Source organism: Homalodisca vitripennis, chromosome 1, assembly GCF_021130785.1.
Source record: "Homalodisca vitripennis isolate AUS2020 chromosome 1, UT_GWSS_2.1, whole genome shotgun sequence".
Lineage (NCBI taxonomy): Eukaryota > Metazoa > Arthropoda > Insecta > Hemiptera > Cicadellidae > Homalodisca > Homalodisca vitripennis.
The window spans coordinates 46,695,474-46,719,220 of NC_060207.1; the positions used below are offsets into that span (position 1 = coordinate 46,695,474).

Sequence of the window (23,747 nt, forward strand, 5' to 3'; positions counted from 1 at the left end):
TTCCAACATGTGTATAATCTTTCGTCCACTCTAGACAGTACATTATACTGTATTTACTTCTTTAGTAAATGTTCTGTTTCCTAATGAATTGATGGAATTATGACGGTTCCAGTACACAATGCAAATAATAATTATACATTGGTTTCGTACGAACTTTATTTGCAATTTTCTATTTTCTATTTACATTTTTGTTTTCTATTTTTAAAGGTTTTGTAATGATTTTTCTAAGTTATATGCCCTCTAAGTGGTATTGAATAGTAACACAAATTATTTAAATTAACAGAGGAAGCCTACTGCAAGGACCATTCATATACTCTTTTTCTTCGCCATTGTAAATTAATTAGCGAAGAAATTTAGATTAGAGGGGTTATAACGAATCTGAAAGTGAAGTGCTACTAAATCACTTATCCAAAGCTCCTGAAGAATCTAAAGGTCATCGGGCTGTGCCGGTCGGCTTTGCAGTGACAGAGCTCGTTTCAGAGGGAAGACTATCTCCAGGTCAAAGTAGTCGCAAAACGTGGGTTACTGCACTACACTTTGGAATTCCTTAGGGATCTTATGTATGCCCATTGTAATTTTCACTTGCAATTATTAAATTTCGAAATATTTACTTTATAATTTGACAATAGTGTTTTGGAATAAGTGTAATAAATGCACATCAAAAGTCCTAGACGCACTAACAAACACTGTTTGAGTATGTGGATCTCAAGAAACACGGTGTTACCAACAGGACTGCTCCAGTACAGAGGAAGCAGCACCGTTATCACCTGACTACTCTGAGTGGGCCATAAAACATCGGTGACAAGTCATTCTGATGCCAATTTCACAAGTACCGGGAATTATAAACTCGTCTTTATTAAGAGCGGGCGGAAATGACCTGGGATATGGATGAGTCGCGAGGTGAGACCAGTGGCAAGTTCCCAGTGGTGCCCGTTAGAGTCTACATTTACATAATAGTGTCATCAACCAATTACAGGAGTGCAGGGGAAGGGTTAACGGTGGTTGCGGAGTGGTGGCCGGTGGAAGCGGTGCGGGCGAGAGTCGAGCGAGCAGCGCGGCGGCAGCGGCGGCGGCAGCAGACTATCAAATACTACAAAGGTCAATAACATAACTCTGAGCGCAGCTTACGGCGGTTGATGCATTCCTCGCTCATTGTCTACTCAGGCTGCACGCAGGCAGATGGTTTTCTGTTCGTTGGAAACCGACTGGCAATATAAAACCTAGCTATTTTAAAATAGCAATAACCCTAACTAGCCATCATCTAAATTTCTCTTAGATAATGATATGCAATAACCACCACCAAACATTCATTACTCAAGTGAATTGTTGAAATATTTTAGCCTCGCTGTGGAGTGTTATCTTAATCAACATAAAAGGCCTGATCAGTATTACCCTTGAAGTTTCTAGTGGATCTGTGTGATTCGTGAAATCGATCATTTTGACATTTTTAGTCATGGAGGAATGCAAAAATTGGGATTGTAATAATACGAGATATCCCACATGAAAGTGAATTGACCGTATAGCTGTGCCGACTGGTGACAAATGGTCAATTCACTTTTATGTGGGATATCTCGGTTTATTACATGGTTACTCTGTCAAAATATACCATTACAAGCCTATTTACCCATTTGAAATTGTTGACTTAGCCCCTTCTTTTCGCATTCCTCCATGACTAAACATTTCAAAATGAACTATGTTTACCAAAAACTGAGTTTAAATCCTCAAGTAATGAAATGGGCAAGAAAGCGCAGTAGGTGATCCTTAATACAGGTGTACTGTGTACTGGGAATCCTTCAGTATGCTGTGTGAGAAAGTTAGCCTAAATTACGAGAAGACTTCTAAGATGAATCACTTCTTTATCGGATTCATTGTTATATTTTGACGGAGAACGCCATTATGTTTTTTACTTTTATTGACATAACATTTTCCACATTGTAGTTAACAAGCACGAACTAAAGTCATTTTGTAACGCACGGCTCACTTTATAGTTACCAGAGATAGGTGAACGGTAATAGTACATCGATAGTGTCGTCTTCCCAACAGCTTTCCCCTCCTCCACAGCAACTGATGATGGATGGAATTCGCCGCAGGTAACATTTATAGCCAATAAACTGTAATTGGGTCTAACCAGGGCGGCGTTGGCTCGTTTAACATTAAGGCCAGAGTTTGCATGCTTTGCGATGCAATTTGCTCTACGCGTCGTCTGGTACGCTTGGGTCGGTCGCGCCACGCACAGCTGAGCCGGTCTGTATGCAAGGATTGCAGCTTGTGTTTCACGCTATCCGAGATGGCTTATCGCGTGCTCTGCTGTAAATGATTACGTTTACGGTCGGTAAACCGCCTTCGGTGTTTATCTCGCTGTTTACCTTTCCCTCAAGCACGAACTCTCAATATGGACTTGGAATGATGATTGGTGACCTTTAGATTGAAATTCCTCTAGGAAACAACAAGTCATCTGCATTGCTATCCACTGTAATGCACTATCAGATTTTTTCTAGCATAGCTAATCCTATTCTGTACATCTACCAAATTTGATTTACATGAATTAGATATCAACAAACACGATTTTAATTTAATTAGGAACATTTAAAAGTGAGAATACACTAATGTGGTACATGAAGACGATTAAAAGAGTTTGTCGTTTATTTTATTGAAGTCACCGATTCAACTGGAGACTTCGAAAACGTCTCCCCGATCATCATATTCTAAAGTCCCGTTTTCGTGTATATTAATCTCCGACTGTATACTCGGCAAGTGAAACCAGAAGTCGTCGACCGACCTACCAAGGACGCTGCAGGACCAGAAGAAAGATCCAGTCATTCCCGGAGAGATGTTTATAGCCTAATAGCCTCAAGGGGGGGGGGGGTGGCGGACACTTGTAAAGGTAATCAAGTGGACGTGTCATCGCACCTAATGTGGTCGATCTCGGAGCGGGTCAACACAAAACACGAGGACGCTATCATTAGAGCGTTGATGAGGTATACAGACAACACTACCACACAACGGGCCACGGCCCAACAAACCTCTTGATGTACTTCCGACAATAACTAGTCTCTTTGTTATAGCCTTTGGTACAGACAAAATGTATAATGATCGAATTAGAGGATGCCTGATTGACAAACTAAAAGTGTGGTCTATCAAGATCTTTATTGTATGTTGAAGTTTGATTTATCTTTAGAACTGTTGTTAGTTTATTTAATACACGTATATGATTTACGATGATTCTTGGATTCCTTAATAGTGTACACTAATAACAATGCACTCTTTATGTTCATGAGTGTGAAGGACAAGTAGTAAGAGATAATACTCATATTTGTACAATATTAAGAATAAATACGAGTAGGCCTATCATTATCCTAAACAGAATATGTATTATTCATTTTTCCCAACAATATTATCGCCTATTTGAAAATCCATATAGAAATTATATTAACACCAACTATGACATTTTCTTATCAAACAAAAGAACCATGGTAAATTTTTACCAGAAAGTACATTAAAATGTTTGCTTATTTGTTTGAAACCAAAGCAAACGTCTCCTGGTTTATTATACATTTATAATACTTAAAAGTAACATTATCTAGATATTAAAATAATTAATCAGTGTTCTTGTTTTAATCGATTTACAAAATAGTGTGACATCTGTTACTTCACAAGGGACTAAATTCTGAAACGATTTTGAAGACTCGTGTTTTTTGTTCGAAAATGAATACGTTAATGATGAAATATTTGCCATTAAATGAACCTTCTGTGAGGCACAATTTACAAAACGAATAATTGTTTATATTGATATGGAAGATATTTTTTAATTCCTTAATTCGATTCTCTCACATGTTGTTTCTATACATGTCAATTAAAAAAAATAAATATTAAAACTACCTTGAACTCCGAAAACAAACTATAATTGATTTAAATAAAAAATGTATTAAATTTCTTATATTCAAGTTTCCCACACATTTAAGCCTTATTGCACAACGCACGTATTTTCTTCTCTCACGAAACTAATTGCTTAGTTTCCACTTATTCTGTATTTAGTAATAAAGCCCGCTTGAGTTTCATGTGTTTAGCCATTAAATGCTGCCCTAACAAAACCGAACGCAGTATAATTAAGTTCTCAGCGCTACGAGCCAGCGCCATTTACCTCCAGAGCCCTCACATGTTACTGACCTACGCGGCGTGGGGGGCCGTGGCCGCTGAATGTGCGGACAACTTGGCCAGCAACAAGTGAACAACGATGTATGTAATAATGTATGTTTAAATTGTGATCTGCCAAAACTATGTACTTACCACGTCCTGATACTCCTTAGCTCTTGATATCCAAGTACTATATCTGAAAAATAAAAAAATATAAGTAACACATTTGTTAAAATATTAAAATATTTTAGAAAAGACTTATTTCGTTGAAATTTTATTTTATTATATGTGATTGTGACGCTGCAGGCCGTGTAATGCTGTATACAATATGCACTGGCCTCGGATTGTGATGCTGCATCAGTGTTCTGCCGTATAGAGCATGCGCAGATCTCTGTGATGCTACAGCAGTGTAGTGCCGTATAGAGCATGCGCAGATCTCTGTGATTCTACAGCAGTGTAGTGCCGTATAGAGCATGCGCAGATCTCTGTGATGCTACAGCAGTGTAGTGCCGTATAGAGCATGCGCAGATCTCTGTGATTCTACAGCAGTGTAGTGCCGTATAGAGCACGCGCAGATCTCTGTGATGCTACAGCAGTGTAGTGCCGTATAGAGCATGCGCAGATCTCTGTGATTCTACAGCAGTGTAGTGCCGTATAGAGCATGCGCAGATCTCTGTGATGCTACAGCAGTGTAGTGCTGCACCGACTGAGAAACAAGTGGTTTCGTATTTAGGTTATTGTGAAGACAGTAATAGAAACTAACCATGGCGCAGTTCGCACTTTCGGTTGTAGTACCCATTAAACTGGCTTAATTAAATTACTGTCCGTGTGGCCAAAATGATATACGCCCGGCATTACGCAACGGAAGCACTATAGAGAAACTGTGAGAGCGACGCACGCACGCGCGTGTCCGACTATGCAGCAGGAACAGAGTGACTTTATTTGACATTTTAGGAATAGTTATTCTTCCACAAGTTTATGTAAGGCTCTTCCCATGAAATACGAATTACAAAAATGTTAATAATTAATTAACAATAATGTTTAATTTCACGAAATTATATTCATATTAGTTTATAATTTTCGTCGCCATCATGGATTTAGATTCCATATTTTAATTAAGGTCGTGTTAGTGAATAAGGGTTTTTATTTATAGTATTTTTTTATTCTGAGTTCAATAGTACAATCCATTATTCGGTACCTCAAATCGTTAAAAATAATAATACAATTTTTCATTTTTATCATCCTATGAGATTTATGCTTCACAGCGACAGCAACATGACACATGCCTATCTAGTTTAGATTAGTCTGTACTCGAATTAGTTATGGGAACACTAATTTGTTGTTTAGAGATTCCTACTTCGGAATAACTCGAACACTTTGAAAGCACAAGTTAAAAACCATACTATGAAAATAAGCAGTTACTGTTATTTATTACATTAATAATGAGTAAACTAATCTTACTCTGTACTAATGGTAAAGTGAGAGCATTGGCTTAATTCATTTAGGTACTTCATAGTTTAATAAAATTGTTGATATTACAAGTTTCAATTTTCACAAGGTTTGAAACATAAGATAATTCAACTTTGAGTAATAAATTTGCAGATTTGAGTATTTCATTTTTTCAATAACTATTTTTTGAATTGAGATATCAAACAACAGTCTCCAACATTAAACTCAGAATAAAAAGAAAATTTGAAATAACGTGTTAAATGATCCTAACAGTATTTAAAATATCAAACCTAAATCTAAGATAGTGGATTCGGGATAGCCGTCCGAATTCCAAACTATCCAAACCGAACTTAAATTTGTGTAGTAAACAAGTACGATAAAATAATTCTAAATATAACATAACATTTAACCATTGCTTCTGTCACTTATTACAAGCGTACACGGTATACTTCTGAATGTTTTGGTAAATTTTTAGTTACTTAAAATGCACTTAGGATTAGCTGATTATTATATAGTTGCACAACAGAATATATTTAAATGTTCTGAGTTATACAGTTTGTTATTTTTGCTCTATCTTACTTTTTTATATTGTTCTTGTTATTTTTTACGATCGTTGTTTTTTGTTCTAGCAGCTGCGACATTAACACACTGCGGGACAATTCAGTTTTGTCTTGATTGTTTAACAAGCTAGTGTTCTAACACAACCTTGGGTACTATAGTAGTCGTGTCCGTTGATGTGTTAAATAGATTATACTTTATTATTAGGGAAAGTAACAAACCCCTAAGATTCTTAGAGGTTTAGACTAATAGAGAATTTTAGGGTCATCGAGAATTTAATAATAATGATTTGCGTCCCATATAATAGTAACCATGAAGCGATTTTTGTAATCCATGAAAACTGTACAGTGTATGACTCAAGGTGGATTCAAGCTGTTAAATGTTCAACTAGTTACACAAATATAGGATATAAACGTGTATTACAAACGTAATCCAATTAATGTGCCTATTTAGTCACTTGTTAGAAACGTAATCACCGAGGAAGGAGCGAAATTACACATAGTTCGGTAAATTCACTTAGAGGGTTAAAGATTGTAAACGTACAGTATGACCTTACCACAATAATTTTCTATTCAGTTATAATTAGATGTAATAACACTTTTTAACCTAAGTCGAAGTTCGGTTGTTTTACTTAATTTATAAACTGAAGTATTATCTCGTGAGTTTATATTTTAATTTTACTTTATAGAAATGTACAGAAATACATTCAATTTTTTCAAAAGAAGATCCAAATACTATGAAACTGTATGTTATGTTACATCTGGAGTTGGGAGCGGTGTGCACTGTGCACGTGGTAACGCGAGGTCTGGCTGGGGTTGAGGTCTGAGACCGCGGATACAGATCGCGGCCACTCACCCGACAGGCTGGCGTAGGTGATACAAAGCCCTCTTCGTAGAACCCAGCAACCATAATTAACTAAAACTAATAAATTAAAACCGAGCAGTCTGCATAAGTCGTAAAGTGCATTTTGCGCCGTAAAAGTCGTGCAGGAATCAAACTAGCTTTTTCATCGCCAAGTCCTCTCCCGCTGCCGGCCGTAGGCGAACAAGTCGGGATTGTTTTTTTAAGCCGAGGCCGTTGCCTCCTGCCGCTAGATTCACTCTCGATAATCCCGACCTGCTGGCTGCACCGGCGGCGTTACCCGGCCTCGTCCTCGTGGGGAAATCTGAGTAGCTGAATCTCGCTCAAGAGCACACACAAAGAAATCATAATTTACGACAAAACTCCATTATGTTATGCAAATGCGTTTTACTGGAGTCTGTTCTACGGCCTACCGACGGGGAGAAAGGAGGAATCATCTTCGATCCCACCGCAGAGATGGAGATATCCGAGATGGCTGACACACCGCAAGAGTGAGAACGATTAGGAAGTCGGTGAGACACAATGGTCGACATCACTCGCTATTTCACGTGGGGAGTACGATAGCATTGACACAATGCAAGTCACAGGCGATAGTCTATTGTTATAATCATCATACTGTGTTACTGTAATATAATAGATAATATTACACAATAGGTGGATTTGTTCTGCAAATATTGCACTAGATTAGTACGTAAAAACAGTTTGGTTCTTGAAATTACTTAGTATTTTAGATACAGGGTGTGAAAAAGTCCTGCATGGGATAGGTTGATTTGTTCTACAAATATTGCACTAGATTAGTACGTAAAACAGTTTGGTTCTTGAAATTACTTAGTATTTTAGATACAGGGTGTGAAGAAGTCCTGCATGGGATAGGTGGATTTGTTCTGCAAATATTGCACTAGATTAGTACGTAAAAACAGTTTGGTTCTTGAAATTACTTAGTATTTTAGATACAGGGTGTGAAGAAGTCCTGCATGGGATAGGTGGATTTGTTCTGCAAATATTGCACTAGATTAGTACGTAAAAACAGTTTGGTTCTTGAAATTACTTAGTATTTTAGATACAGGGTGTGAAAAAGTCCTGCATGGGATAGGTGGATTTGTTCTGTAAATATTGCACTAGATTAGTACGTAAAAACAGTTTGGTTCTTGAAATTAGCTACTTAGAGTAGCTGAATCTCGCTCAAGAGCACACACAAAGAAATCATAATTTACGACAAAACTCCATTATGTTATGCAAATGCGTTTTACTGGAGTCTGTTCTACGGCCTACCGACGGGGGAGAAAGGAGGAATCATCTTCGATCCCACCGCAGAGATGGAGATATCCGAGATGGCTGACACACCGCAAGAGTGAGAACGATTAGGAAGTCGGTGAGACACAATGGACGACATCACTCGCTATTTCACGTGGGGAGTACGATAGCATTGACACAATGCAAGTCACAGGCGATAGTCTATTGTTATAATCATCATACTGTGTTACTGTAATATAATAGATAATATTACACAATAGGTTGGATTTGTTCTGCAAATATTGCACTAGATTAGTACGTAAAAACAGTTTGGTTCTTGAAATTACTTAGTATTTTAGATACAGGGTGTGAAGAAGTCCTGCATGGGATAGGTGGATTCGTTCTGCAAATATTGCACTAGATTAGTACGTAAAAACAGTTTGGTTCTTGAAATTACTTAGTATTTTAGATACAGGGTGTGAAAAATTCCTGCATGGGATAGGTTGATTTGTTCTACAAATATTGCACTAGATTAGTACGTAAAACAGTTTGGTTCTTGAAATTACTGAGTATTTTAGATACAGGGTGTGAAGAAGTCCTGCATGGGATAGGTATTCGTTCTGCAAATATTGCACTAGATTAGTACGTAAAAACAGTTTGGTTCTTGAAATTACTTAGTATTTTAGATACAGGGTGTGAAAAAGTCCTGCATGGGATAGGTTGATTTGTTCTACAAATATTGCACTAGATTAGTATGTAAAACCGTTTGGTTCTTGAAATTACTTAGTATTTTAGATACAGGGTGTGAAATAGTCCTGCATGGTCTTAATAGTTCCCGAACGATTACAGGTAAAGCAATAAAACTTGGTACATCATTACTACACATATAAAACTACTTTTTGAAGTAACTGCCGTTTTTTATCATGTCAGGGAGATGATAAGATGGTCTAGCAATTTTAAAATAATGTACATCTTGAGCTATGCTCACGTTAAATTTCTTGTAGACCATTGGATGTGAAGAGTCACTAATTACCTTAAAAACTATTTATTAGGCCCAGTATTCTTACTAACTTCATTCACAACTTCAGCCAAGACAAGAATGTTAACCATCTAGAACAGGACTTACATTGTAAATGTTTCGAACTTGAAACCAACGTAATTTTTTAAACAGAACACCCTTTGAGAGCGGATTAGCGGTATTGTACTTTACTAATGTAAAACTTTAATTTCATGTACTACTCGACCTATGCTTTCATTTAAGATTTTCTTCTGACTCCCAACGGGCCATCCTCCTGACATGCCAAAAAAATAGTAGTTACTTCAAAAAGTAGATTTATAGATGCAGTAATGATATACCGAGTTTTATTGCTTAACCTGTAATCGTTCGGGAATTATAAAGCCCGTGAGGGACTCTTTTTACATCCAGTATACATTTATGACTACGAGTTTAAAACGTTTACGATTAAATGATTCCAGGGCTGAATGTATATTCTAAATATAATATAAACCGCTATGGAAATCGTCTTTAGGCTTTTGCTAATGAAATCCTTTTATTACACTTGCCCGATTAACTCAAGGATGTATCAGATTTGTTTCACAATGGGTCATATGTATGAACAAAATACGGAGGAAAATTGTTTATAAATAATAAAAAATTATAAGCAATCAGTTTATAAGATTATTTGTTTGCATTTGTGTTTCTGTTAGGCAACAGGTCGATGGTGTTATTAGCGAAGGTAGAGGGGAGATGTCTACAAACATGATAAGACTAACGACGCCATCCCACTGTAGAAAACAGAACTGATTTTATCGCCAACCTGCAACGTCATGGAAAAGTAACTAAAAAGTTAGCCGAGGAATACTTATTTCTAGGAAAGAAACAAAATTCATTTGGCAGCAGTGCACTCGTACTTCAGTACTGTAATGGTTTCATCTATGGTAGCGTCAAGAGTTTAATCTCACCGTTTTCTTTGCTACTTCTGAGCAGTAGTAATACCATTAGGGAATTTCAATATGTTCTCGGATTGGATATAATATTTTATTGCCTTTCCTAAGTGCATGTTGACTTACAGAAAAAATGCACATCTTCATCGTTGAGGCAGGTTACTCACTCCTGTGGTATCTTAATTTATCGTTTCTCATTACTGAAAGACGAAGTAGGTTCACCAAAGTCGTTGAAATATGAAGACTATGATTCTACCATAAATGACTCGTGTTTTTCTTACGTGTGAACGACTCATTGATTCATGATGTGAACAATCCTTGGTTTACGTGTATAGGTCTCCGTGATGAACGCATTAAATGCATATGTAAACAGCTGCACATGTAAATACCTGCCTGATGTCAGGAATTTCCTCAAACTACTGAAAGTCAGCAACAGGCAAGACTCGCTCAACTTGACCGCTTTAGTCAATTATAGCTAAGTTGAGAAAGCTAACAATTTGCTAGCTGATGTGTCAAAGGTTCTGAGAGCCAACTGAGGCATAACGGTCTGCCATTCCTAGCTCAGTAGCTAGCTTACCCTGAACGTCTGGACCACTTTCTCGAGGGACGTCTGTGTGACGTCACGCTGCAGTACAAACATGGCAGTTGGTAGCAAATTGTGAAGTCAAAAGCAATTTGACCCTTCCTTCATTCCCTGTAAATAGTACTTAACGTTGGGACAGACTACTATGTTACGGCAGTGATAGTAATACAAATCTGATCTAGCTCTATCAAAACCTGATCAGCTCTGTTAACCAATCAATATAATCAACTAGTATGATCAGGTGTGTTCAAGATTTTATGAAAAGTATGAAAGTACAGGTCAAAGTTGATCAAGTGCGGTATGGAGATGTGATAGTTGGTCTGGGATGTTCTATAATTATATTAAATCAGGATCAATTTCGCATTTGTCTGATAACAGTTTTTTTATTACTTTCGCGGTGACTGTTGAAACTAGGAAAGCATTTGTATATTCAAGTAAGTTTATTGTGAATCATCCATAGGAGGAATGCCTATGGACACAGACAGGATGCAGAGAGGTTTGGTCAATGACATAAGTGTACAATCACACAGGGAGAATAAAAAATCCATTGCGCTAATTCGAACAATATGACCGACCTTTCAGATCATAAATTATACAATTAGGGCTACATCTTGTAATGAATCATTAGTTTATGGTCGTAGAAAACGAGGAGTAATGGTGCATAAATCGTGACAAGGTACTTTTCGGTGTGGGGTGAATTGTGTAATGACGAGGAAGCGTTCGCAAGTGTGTTGGAGCACGCTTGGCTCTACCAGCGTCACACAAGTCTTACTGTAAGGACAGAGTTTTACTTCCGGAATATACTTTTAAGTATTATGTTAATGCCTAGCAACAAGAAAGTATAAATGACAGTTGTACAGTATCATACGACAAGGTTTAAATGGAACTAATGTACAAAATAAAGTTCTGTAGAACAGTAGTTTATTTGTTTTTGCTATATTCTACAGGTTATCTTATTCTGCATAAACTCGTATTTTATTTTGTTAGTATTATGTTGACTAATCAGCTATAATATGAAATTTGCGCATTTAAGATTATTTTCCGATGTTTACTAAGTCAATAAGTACTAGTCTATTGGCCGAGAGCCGATTTGCACCGTATAAGCACAAAACCTTGTTATTGTTTCAATTATTGGATAAATACATTTTTCCAATAAATGAAATCGATTGTCAGCCACGCTAGTTTTGGTGAAGTTCGAATGGGAGAGTATTTAAAGAGTTAAAAGTATGAAATATTTATTCAAATTGTATTTTTTTTCTAGGTTAATACACCTAAAACCGGCATAAATGATACATATATCACCGTCATACAACTAGATAAAGAGATTAAAAGTCGACAATTTAAGGGTCTGTATACGGTTAGTTGACGTGATTTAACATTTATTTACGAGTCTGACAGTTAGGTTTAAGAGTGTTAAGCCAAAAAAATATGATCTGAGAAAGGAACTACCATTTTACATGTTTCATCGTGTTAATGCCGTCCCACATCCACCTCCCCCAAAATTAAAGCGGGTTATGACTAATTTCTATCTTGGGGGAAATTTTTGTATCGATTTGAAGAAAACCTGATCGTGTGCTCGTACAAGGCTTCGGTTCCTGGATTATAAAGGAAATACAGTTAATATTCTTTGTTAATGCATGGTTATTATTCTGTTTAGTAATCATTACATACATTACATATGCGTAATCTAGATGTGTACTATTTTTTGCAATCTCTTCTAAGTGCTGTTAACATGAGCATAAAATGCATGTACTGATACTGCAATTTTATTACGAGTATTATTCTGTCTAAAGCGGCCCATACACTAGACGTGCAATGCACGCCGTGCAAGCACGACGTGCCAAAATTGGACGAAACGTGCCAGTGTGTGGAGGTCTCCGTGCTAAGCACGCCGTGCATTGCATGGCACGATGGCAATCAAGATCGGTTTGATTTTCGGCGTGCCGTGCCACCTGCCGCCGTGCCATCCTGCAAGTGTGTGGACCAGTCCCGCGCTACGTGCTGAGAGTGGAGTGTCTTTTGAGGTTATTTTTCGTTCTCTCGCGGCAAATACTCTCCTATATTTATCACGTCGACTGCTGACACAAAAATTTTTCGTGGCAACTAACCGTTGTTCCGCCGTTATAGCTTTTCTCAGATTAGTGTCTTGTCTTTCGATGCGTGGCCTAACCTTTTCAACACATAACTAAATGTTTCGTCATCCATTCGCAAGTAGATCCTGTAATAATTTTTATGATTTTCACGTAAGTCTTTCAGTAGTCTCATATCAGAATACATTTCTCTCTCTTTTAACCAATTTTTCGTCCATAATTGTCTTCTTCTCTTCTTCACTTTGCTATCGTCATGAATCGCACCAATCAACAATACTGTTAACGCTTTATGTTTAGTAGTAAAATATAAGAGGCATAGTAGTAAAATATCACAGCACGACAATACTACACAATATCACAATACCACAACCAACTTCTAGCACGTCACGGGACTGACTAAACTGTCAGTGTGTGGGGCACAAAGTGCCATGCCAAGCACGGCGTGCCAGTATAAAAAACTGCACGGCGTGCAATGCACGTCTAGTGTATGGGCCGCTTAACCGGCACTGATATTTTATGCGTGTATTTAACTTATCTTTTTTAATGTAAAAAGTCAGTCCATTAACATAATATGTACTGTTATGGCTAATGTAAATATTATCACTTATCATTTAAATAAATATTCTTTCATTGTTGTACTTGTCAACAATATAGTCAGTAACGGATGTACTGTTTATTTGTAGTTACAACAGGAGGTAAGGTTATGTTTTAAATACAGCATAATGTTATGGAATATTCATATTATAGCCATTGTATTGCATAAATTAAGCGAATTAGTTATGCAAATCTGTAGTTATATGTTTATTGCAAGCAATATGAAAAACAGTCTACTTCTTTATGCAAGTTCTTGGACGATTACAGGTCGAGACCATCTTAGTAAATATTCTAGGAAAGTGGGAGCTACTGTTGGGAATATGTAGAGGAAATTTTCCTTGAAGAGGGCACAATTTTCTGATTGCTACAACTTCTCATTCTGTGTGATATACCCACGGGGGAGAAATAAAAAACTCAAGGGGATTTGCCACAAACAGAAGGTATGTCACATATTCGAACTCAAAATGTTCAATACGTTGGCGAAACATTTGTAAATTCTTCTATAATTACAAAATGTGAGTGAACCAGGGTGACTTCTAAGATAAAAAGGAATATTAAGAATATTTACTTTATTTTTGAACAACGTTAGATTATATTTAGCTAATTGTTTATCTTTTTCCAAATACGTAAATTGTGTCTGATATGATTATTAATGTGTTAAATAGAAATTTTGACGTTAAATACCTACACAATACAGAAAGATAAGTCACCTGATGGGATACGGGTAGGGGGATATAATCTTTTGCTAACCACTTTTGGTTTTTGGAGCGAGTATTAACACAATTTCCTGAACGACTGACTCATTGAGCTCAATCGCTGGAATCTTCCCGAATTTTCTGAAATATAAAATATTTAAAGGTCAGAGGAAACTACTTATACAGTAGGCCGAAGGTCGGAAGGTGTGTGGTCTACATTCCGCGGTCGTGTAGGGGTCTGTTGGATCCCGATGGGTCGCAGCGCGGTAAGACGGACAGACCGGGGCGGCCTGCGATTACGCGGTAATTTCGCCGCATTATTAACCCGCCGGAGTGACCTTGACGGACTCGTGAGCCGATATGATCGCACCACCTCTAATTAATACATCCGACAGCCGAGTGCCTCATTAGCCAATCAGGCCGACTGTTAGCTAACAGCTCACTTGGCTCTGATCATGCGGAGTGATCTCGTGGGAATCCGCAGCACTGCCATATTGTGCTGTCTTTTGCGGGCGAGAGCAATTACCGGCAGATACAGCGGTGACAAGTGTTCAGGTAAGACACGTAGTTAAACTTCAAGCTGAACTCTTTATACGTATACATCTAGTGACATTACGTTAAGTACTGGTGGGTTGTATACTACACTGCTGCAGTAGGAGACTGTGGTTATAGTGTTGTAACAGTAAACAGAGGTAGCGAAGTTGTCAATCAGTCACAGTGAATTTCAGTTCTACAAAGAGGTTTGATATTCTGAAAAGCCCCGATTATATTTTTTTTTTCAATTTGTTCAGTTTAAAACTCTATAAAGTTCAGTTTTAGTTGCAATGTAGGTAAGTATCTATAACGATGAAGACTGCGAAATTCAAAAGCTCAGTCCTTGAAATTCTCCTTTATTTTGTTTTTCAATAATCCGGAATCAGAGTTCATTTAAGGAGCTATATCAGATGATTCTAGAGTCGGAATGGATTTTAGAAAATATTCAAGATCAACAAGGCCCATGACTGCATTTAATCTATAATTTATAAAACTATTATAGATGAACAATGAAGAATATAAGGACTGAAGATATAATGCGCTGAAGAATACTATCTCGGTACAACATTGTGGTCCAGGTACAGTACAGTGAGTGACCACAACACTCATGCCGACTGTGGCAGCTGCTGGAATGTCTGCAGGTTCGTGGTTGTGAATCCTCTTTCCTGGCCAAGTCTCTCTCTCCTCCAAATATATTTCTAAATTAACCTAAAAATCGCAATGAAAGATAAAAAATAATATTGCAACCAACCAAAGTCCCTCAGAGTTGTAAGAGTATGTTACAAATTACTCATTATTCATCATATATCCGACATAACTGAAATAGTTTTAGGGAAAACAATAAATCATTTCTGCCAGTATCACAATTTTGCAAACGCTCAAATACTGTAGTTCAAGATTTGGTAGAATTTCCTTATAATATAGATATAGAAAAATGTATCTGGATTTCTTAATTTAAAGAAAAAGCAACCATAAAACGATCTCGGGGGTGAACTTTATAAAATATACGTGAAACAATGGAAAGAAGAAGAACACTAATTTATACCTTGGGATATGTTAACCGCTTATCGTAATTAAGTTCTTATACTCGTATAATAACATTCTTTTTGCAGTTGTCATGATTTTTGTTTAAGTTCAACAAAAAAACGAGTAATATTATTCAACAAAGGGTTCTTTGGTTATCAACAATAACAAAAGAACTCTTCATATCCTCAGATCTCAAATGGGATGGAGGCGGTGTCCATGTATTGTGAGCATGAGAATACGTTGGAAAAATCTTCAACAAAAATGTATAGAGCACAGTTATGCGCCTGTAGTACCATCAAAAATAAATTTAATAGATCTTTTGTGACGAGACGTTTTAGTATTGTTAAATATATATTTCTACAATTTATTCTTAACATACCTACTGTAAACACTTATTCAAAAACCTAATATGGCTTCTGTCTTTGGGGGTTTAGATTATTGTCAAAAAGTCAATATTACTCAACAGCATACATTTTATGTGCCGAGTTTGAATATGTTACTTAGTTCGGCTACAAAAATATAATTTAATTGGCTGAGCGTTACCAATCACTCGTGGGCCTAGAAATCTTTCATTTATGTCTGACTGCAAGACATTTCGAAAACAATTGACCTACTTAGACGAAATATTACACGAAGATCCATTTATACATAAGTAACACTGAAATTTGGCTGAGTGTTAGCAAACGATGGCAACGAGCAGAATACATAAATCGGTAACAAGTTGTGTATTATAATATGTGACATATTAACACATGTATATTATTCATACAGTTAAGACAAATATAATAGAGTGAAATTCAATGTTAAAAGTTGGCAACAAGATGATTTCAGCGCCCTCTTCCGTTTTAGTATCCTCACCAGGACTTTTATTATTTATACTGCTATAAAACATCACATAATGAACGCAAATATGAGTTTATCATATGGCAACAGATCTCGAGAAAGTTTTATCTGTCAACTTTAAATTTTATATTAAACTTAATTTCTATAAGACAAGAATGTGGTATATGGTGTTCTATGTCCAACCATGGAATTTGGAATAGAAGCCTATCACTCAGTAGGCTAACACAACCTACAGGAGTATAACTTTTCTTTTCTGTATTATATATGTCTGTCTATTCAACTACAGGACATCTCAAAAATGAAAGATGAGCTTTGAAATTATGAATGCAACCTTAAGGAAGCCTGTTACGCGACACGTGGCGTAGCGTAGTCCTATTTGTTTGTAAATCACGTACACACCAACAAATGGATGGAGCCATAACATTACAGATAGGAATGTGCTTATCTCGTAAATTGGGACCAATCTAATAATCAAGTTAATAAGTTAGGTCGGGTCTGAAAGGGATGCATGACTATTCAGGTAGCCCATTAACTTATCATCGGACGTCACTATGATAAAGTGAAACTTCGGAGGTGGCATTAAACATTAATATAATAGTAATGTTTCTTGGTTTGCATAGTTTCACAAAAATGTTTATAGCACAAACAATAAAATTGATATGTTTGATTTGTAATTTTTTATTCACTCTTATACACTGTATTTGTAACAGCGGTACGAGGAGTTGGAAGCTACTTCGTGGTCTGGTCCAAGAATGCATTTGACAAATAACAGTTTTCTTCGTACATTTAGCAATCACCAGTTCTGTTACATTACCTACAGGACCTGGTACGAGTTACTTCGTCCTCTCGTACACACGCATATCTGTAAATGAGCACACTCAGGATATGACTATAAGATACCTACCTGCTTTAACATGTATTATAAAGTATTAATATGTAACAGATAGTTTTTCAGTTCAAAGACCCTGACTGTATCAGAGTTTACTATCCCTTGGGTTCGGGCACGAATCTCTGCATTGACATATATTCACTAGTTAATATATAGTTATCTGAAGCCAGCCTGAAGTAATGTGATAGAGGTTCTGAAGTAGAGAATCAATCATCCGTAATAATACAAAAATATACTACTTCTGACTCCTATAAGTGTTGTTTGACAGTGGATCGATTGTAAAAAATTAATTTTATTCTTACAAAAAGGGGTTTCTCTCGGCAAACCCCATGGAATTTAGGCCACAATTATTTTAATTACATTAACATTTTTTTCATGGATATTTACGTGTATAAAACTCAACAGCTCAACAAACGTTTAAGCTTATTAAGACGCGAGAAAATTGCTCAAATGGAAGAAAATTTCAGAAAAATCCTGAAACCCACCTCCCACATTTTTTTACTCGTTGAATTCGCCATGTCAAAGAAGTAATCCAAATAATTCCGAAGGACGATTATACCAAATGTAGTGAAAATTTCTAGTGAACACACACCGACCACGACTAATAATAGATAGAGACGTTTCTTTTTGGAAATTTCTTAAAAAACTAACGAAATACATCCTTGTGTTAAAACAGCTGATGACGTACAGTTCGTGACGAAGACATAGACATTGTGATGGTAAGAGGTGTGGAGTGTGGGACTGCCCAATACACACCGTACTACCGTGCATGTAAAGATGCAGGAGGCACGATATATTATTATTTGCATGGTTGGAGGAGGCGCTGCGCGGCCTGCCCAGCTCGAGACAGGGCATTCAACCTTGATCTGTACCGTTCCTCCGCCAGAGTTCGCTAGCCATCGCCAGCCTCTCTCCCTCCTCTCAACCCCGTCTGGCAGCTCAGCCCGGGCTCCTGTGTCTCTCATTTAGTCTTCGACTCTTTCTGCAATAATTTACAGCCTCAGTCTTCTTCAGGATTTAGATTCAAATTGTCTTCGAGAGTTTGAACCTACAGTAAACCGATCTTTGCCTTGCTAGTTATCGTACATACCGCAAAACCTCTTGGCATTCTCAACACTTCTGTAGCCTCCAGAACTAAGCGATGAAACAGAGTACCCGTAAGTTCTATTACATCAATCTTGATGGATACAACATTTAACGGATGGGCTGCACCTGAAAACATTGTTTAAAAATTCCAAGAACTCTTATTTCTTTATCCTCACCTAATACTCCAAGAGCAGCATTTCTTGAAGGAAATTGACTTTTTTTAACCAATGAAAAAATATATAATAAATGCTATTTTTGATCCGAAGATTCACGTGAGTTTTAGGATATTAAGATCTAGTATCAGATTACTAATAAATTGGGAAGTAAGTAACTATTATACGCAAGTAGCTGATTTTACTTAGTCCTGAAAAATACGTGCTATTGTTATGATAAACATTCAACATAAAAAACTGAACTTATACATTACAGTGATAACAATAAGAAGGTACATGATTTAATTATATGCTTGTTATGATCATCACCCATCGAAATCTACTGAATTCCGAACAATTACTCCTTTCGATCGATCATAATGAGATCTTCCATGAAGTTCTGCAAGGAGGAACGAGCTCGTGAGTGGTAGCGATGTACGGAATAATTGCTCTATACTCCACGAGCCGTTCAGTTGATGATGACATCAGCCTCAGAGACTCCACACAAGACCTCGCGTGCCCTGCCGTGAGTTACCGAGGAGAGCGGTCACTGCCCCGCCTGGACCGCAACCTTGCCTTCCAAATTACTTATTGATTCTCTGCGATCCAATCGTCCATGCAGACATGCAATCGTACCATAACATTTCGGTAACGACATTACAAATCTTCACAATGAGCCAGAACCCGTTACTCCCATCTATCCTTTGTAAATCACTGACATCGATAGTCGGTGGCGTTTTTGCGGCTCTTTAATTCATCAGTAAATCGATAGCCCTCGCTGCAGAACTGGCGTTTTCGTCGGCGTCTATGATCTTTTATTGAAACTTGACTATCACCGGTCGAGAATTACAGTTCACGTTCCGTATCTTTTGCGATTTGTGTATCGCTTCCTCTCATTGCCCAGAATGACGATTTCCTCACAAGAGTTGGACCTGATTAGATTACTCTTAAGACCAAAATGATAGAATAAGTAATAACGTAGAGGTCAACACACCATTCGATAGTTAAAATCTATAGGAGACAAATAACAACGTTATCCGTCTGATAAGACAATCTGTTATTCTGTGCTGAAGAACCGAAGAGAGAAGGCTATTACATTTTTTCTTCACAGTCATCAAAGATATCGCAACTCCCATTGGTAGCTTCCTGTTTCAATTCACAAGACCGATGGTTTGCGACATTCCATCGGCTCTATCGCCACCGCCGCTCCGGTTCTGTGAAACGTTAATTGTCGGAGAGGTTCTCACGGCGCCGCTTCTGTCTTCTCTACCGTTCAAGTCTCTCGTGTTCTGGCCACTTGGATCCTCATCAGCATAACGCATCATAACTGTTTTAACTATGTACTAATAATAATAATAATCTCTTTATTGTATTTTTCACAATTTAAATTGTATTATAATTGTCAATTTGTTAACCCTAACGTGAAAATTCACTCACAGTCAAACTTACGATGTCACACATTCGCTCAAACACATTTGCATTGACTTTCTGTATATCATATATCCCTGTGGCTCATGAACTCATCAAAAGAGTAAAACGATTTTTGACACCAAGAAGCGTTTGAGACGAGTTTTAAATTTATTTGGGTTGTTGAAGTTTTTATGCTTTCAGGAAGCTTTGTTGATTAATATTTGTTCGTGTGACTGGTTGCGGTAGATTTTGAGATAATTTAATATCAACTGTTGAATTCCAAAGTTGTCTTTGACTCTAGTGTCATATTGGTGAACGTCCTGTCACGTACCAAGGCGCATCCTCATCTAGAGTACTTGATCACCTCATACCTATAGAGGCAAGGTATAGTCAGCAATCCCGACTCCTCAAAAGTTTCCCTGCACCACTCCTTGTAATTCAGTTTACCAATAATGCTTACTTTTATTTATTTTTTTATCTGAAGACACTATATATTCCGTTTTAGTACAAATTCCTCATAATCTCACGCCATACGAAAAATTAGGATTAAAGAGTCCATATTAAGCAATTTTTCAAATCTTTGGTGCACAGGATTTTGCTAGGTGGCTCGAGGCATGACCAATCGCGAAACCACTGAGTAGAGGGTCGGCGGGATCCATTACATTAATGTTTAATGTTAAAGCCGCCCATTATTATAAAAATCGTAGAGTTTAAAAAGATAACTCTGAATTTTTAAAAAGAGTTTCTGAAACAATTGGGAGATCTGTATAACGCAATTATACATATTTTCAAATGAGGAATAATTTAGATTCAATTTTTTCAATGTTTCACTCCAAACTATCAAAATTTTTAACGTTCAAACTTTGATGGCTGATTAACAAAAATTGCTACACCACAAGAAGTTTTAATAGTGTGAATAGGGGTCGAAAAGACTTTGTCAAATTGTAGACCACTGGTTGTGTGCAAAGGTCACATCAGATAAACTTGTAAAGATACGTGTAATTTTACGCAATCGATATTTAGTTGCACACAGTAACCCATTACCAGAGTATAACATGTTAGGGGAGGTTATATACACCAGGACAGGCGGTAATCCATATTTTATTTTTATAACATCCTAGAGTTGACAGTTACAGTAGTTTTGATTGATGTTGGTTTCGTTAAGAGTGTAATTACACTCACATTTTTCGGTCTATAGTACTATATTAAAGAATGTAAACTATTTTTGTTAGGTTAAGTAGAACGACGTTATTTATTAAATTTCCACTACACTAACTATACTAACAGTCGGAACGTGTATAACATATCAGCTGTCATTAAAAATTGGTAAAATGTTTCAAAATTAACTAAGCAATTTTAACCAACATATGTATGGTATATAACGTGTCTTGTGGAAATCGTTTCGTAGATACGATCTGTCCCAAAAAAGTCAAAACAAGTTTAATCTTGGTAAAAAAATTGATCTTTTATATACCTTGGATGCATTAGTTGGTCAGCTTGGTACGCAATTTCATTCCAATATGTCGGCCGTTTAAACATTTAAAAATTCATAACTTCGTTATTTATGAACATATGGAAAAACATGTTCTGTAATACATATAACATTTACTACATGTTTCAAAATAAATAATTTTGTAGTATCTTGAACAGTTTTAGAGATATTGATTATATGTAAACCCCAAAAGAACTATTCTATAACCAAGAGGAATGCTGCGACAAGGTCGTTGGCCAGTTTGGTAAGCTCTTTCTTTTCATTATGTAACTTTAAAACATGTTTTATATCGCTATGTATAACCTAGAGAAAACTAAACTGTTCTGGAATGCTTATAATATTTTTTATACACTATGTTATAAACCTTTTTTATATATCAATGGATATCAGCAATTTCAGAGCATCCATCTCGAACACAATATAAAAAAAGGAAACGTCAACAGGATACATATCATATAGTTACAAATCATCCTGAAAAGTTTTGTTAGGCTAATGATTTATGGACTTTTGAGGCTTTTAAAAATGATCAACTTATTACATGACACAGACCTTCATAGTGTATGGGATCCATCTTAATGGTTTAATATTAAATGAAATGTTGTTTATTTTTTTTAAGAATTAAGAGTAAGCAAACTTTAAAATAGATCAATTAAAAAGGCCAATATCGTGAAATGTAATAGCAAAAAGTCCCCTATTACTGGGTTGTCTAGAGTGGACACGAAGACTGTGAACAATGAGCATATAAATCATATCCCTGCGGTGCGTTTATTTCCCATAAAACAACATCAAAGGCGAGTAACTCATCCTGCCACATGTCTGCTCGTAGACTAGGGACGTTTCCTTGGAATCCGCTATAAACGTCAACGTGTTGCACCGGTCGCTTTGTTATTCTCACTGATGCAAGGATCCAATGAGATTATCCTGCCACATGTCTGCACTCAGACTTAGGGAAGTTTCCTTGGAATCCGCCATAAACGTCAACGTGTTGCACCGGTCGCTTTGTTATGCTCACTGATGCAAGGATCCAATGGGATTATCCAACCACAAGTCTGCTTTCAGACTTAGGGACGTTTCCTTGGTATCTGCCATAATCGTCTGTGTTGTACGAGTCGCTTGTTATCAGCATTGGTACAAGGGTGCTCTGGGACTAGAGCGACTTAGTGCCAGTTATTGTAGAATTGCGCCTTATTAGCGTAGTAGTAGAAATACATTTTTAATGATAAAAATAATCAAAACCATTGTTAATGTGTCTATACCATTCTTGTAGCTTTAACGCATTGTCATATGAGTTGATCCAAAGCCACTGACGAAGAGTGGAGAAACGATAATCCTGATATAAATGCAAAAGCATTTCAAAATAATTTCATATATGTTTAAGATACATCAATAGAACATTCTATACAAGTAATAATATTATTTTGTTAGTTAAGGTTTTAATCTACATATTGTTCCTTTGGTGAGATAAAAGAACTTTTTCTTATGTACTCTACGTCTCATGCCTAACATCGTCTTTTATGGAGTTGTAATATCTTTTATAGGGAAGCTTTTCTGCTACAATGGCATTTTAATAGATTGTATACAACTTTATTAAGAGAAAATTGTCCAAACCTATTTGCAAAGTTTGATTGACTCCCATAGTCCAGAAGCGGAGAGCCAATTTGCATTGTATACGTATATAACCGTTGTTTTATTGAAATCGATAGAGAATTTTACCCGAAGGAAGATTTAATCGCCGCACTTGATTGTTGGTAGAGATCGATATGGAAGAATATTTGAATGGATAAAAAATGAAATGAAAATGTTTTCACAGATCGTATTTTTTAATAACTTGACACACTTAAAACCAACGTTTATAAATGTTAAATCAGCTTTAACTAAGCGTATACAGAACCGGCTACTTTCAGTATTTTTATCTAGTCGTCTGACGGTGGTATAACTATGATTTGTGTTTCTTACGGCCAGTTTTAAGTAAATCAAGCTATGAAAAATATAATCTCTAATTATAAAATGTATTAATTTACAATTTTAACCCTTTCGATACCTTCCCGTTTCGACCACCACCAAAGCGTGGTTGACGATCGATTTCTAACTTACGAGAAAAATCCTCTATCGATTTTATAGACAATCCAGTGCAAATCTGTTCGCGGCTCCTAGACTATCAGTGTTAAGAGTCT

At 36.7% G+C, this 23,747-nt stretch overlaps 1 protein-coding gene across 1 annotated transcript in view; it reads right to left on the reverse strand.

Moving 5' to 3' along the window:
• LOC124360699 overlaps positions 1 to 23,747 on the reverse strand; it is a 116,306-nt gene that overhangs the window by 58,934 nt on the left and 33,625 nt on the right. The window contains exon 2 of the mRNA XM_046814531.1: positions 4,288 to 4,330. The gene's annotated coding sequence lies outside the window, so the exon portion shown is untranslated. The remainder of the gene's footprint in view (positions 1 to 4,287; positions 4,331 to 23,747) is intronic.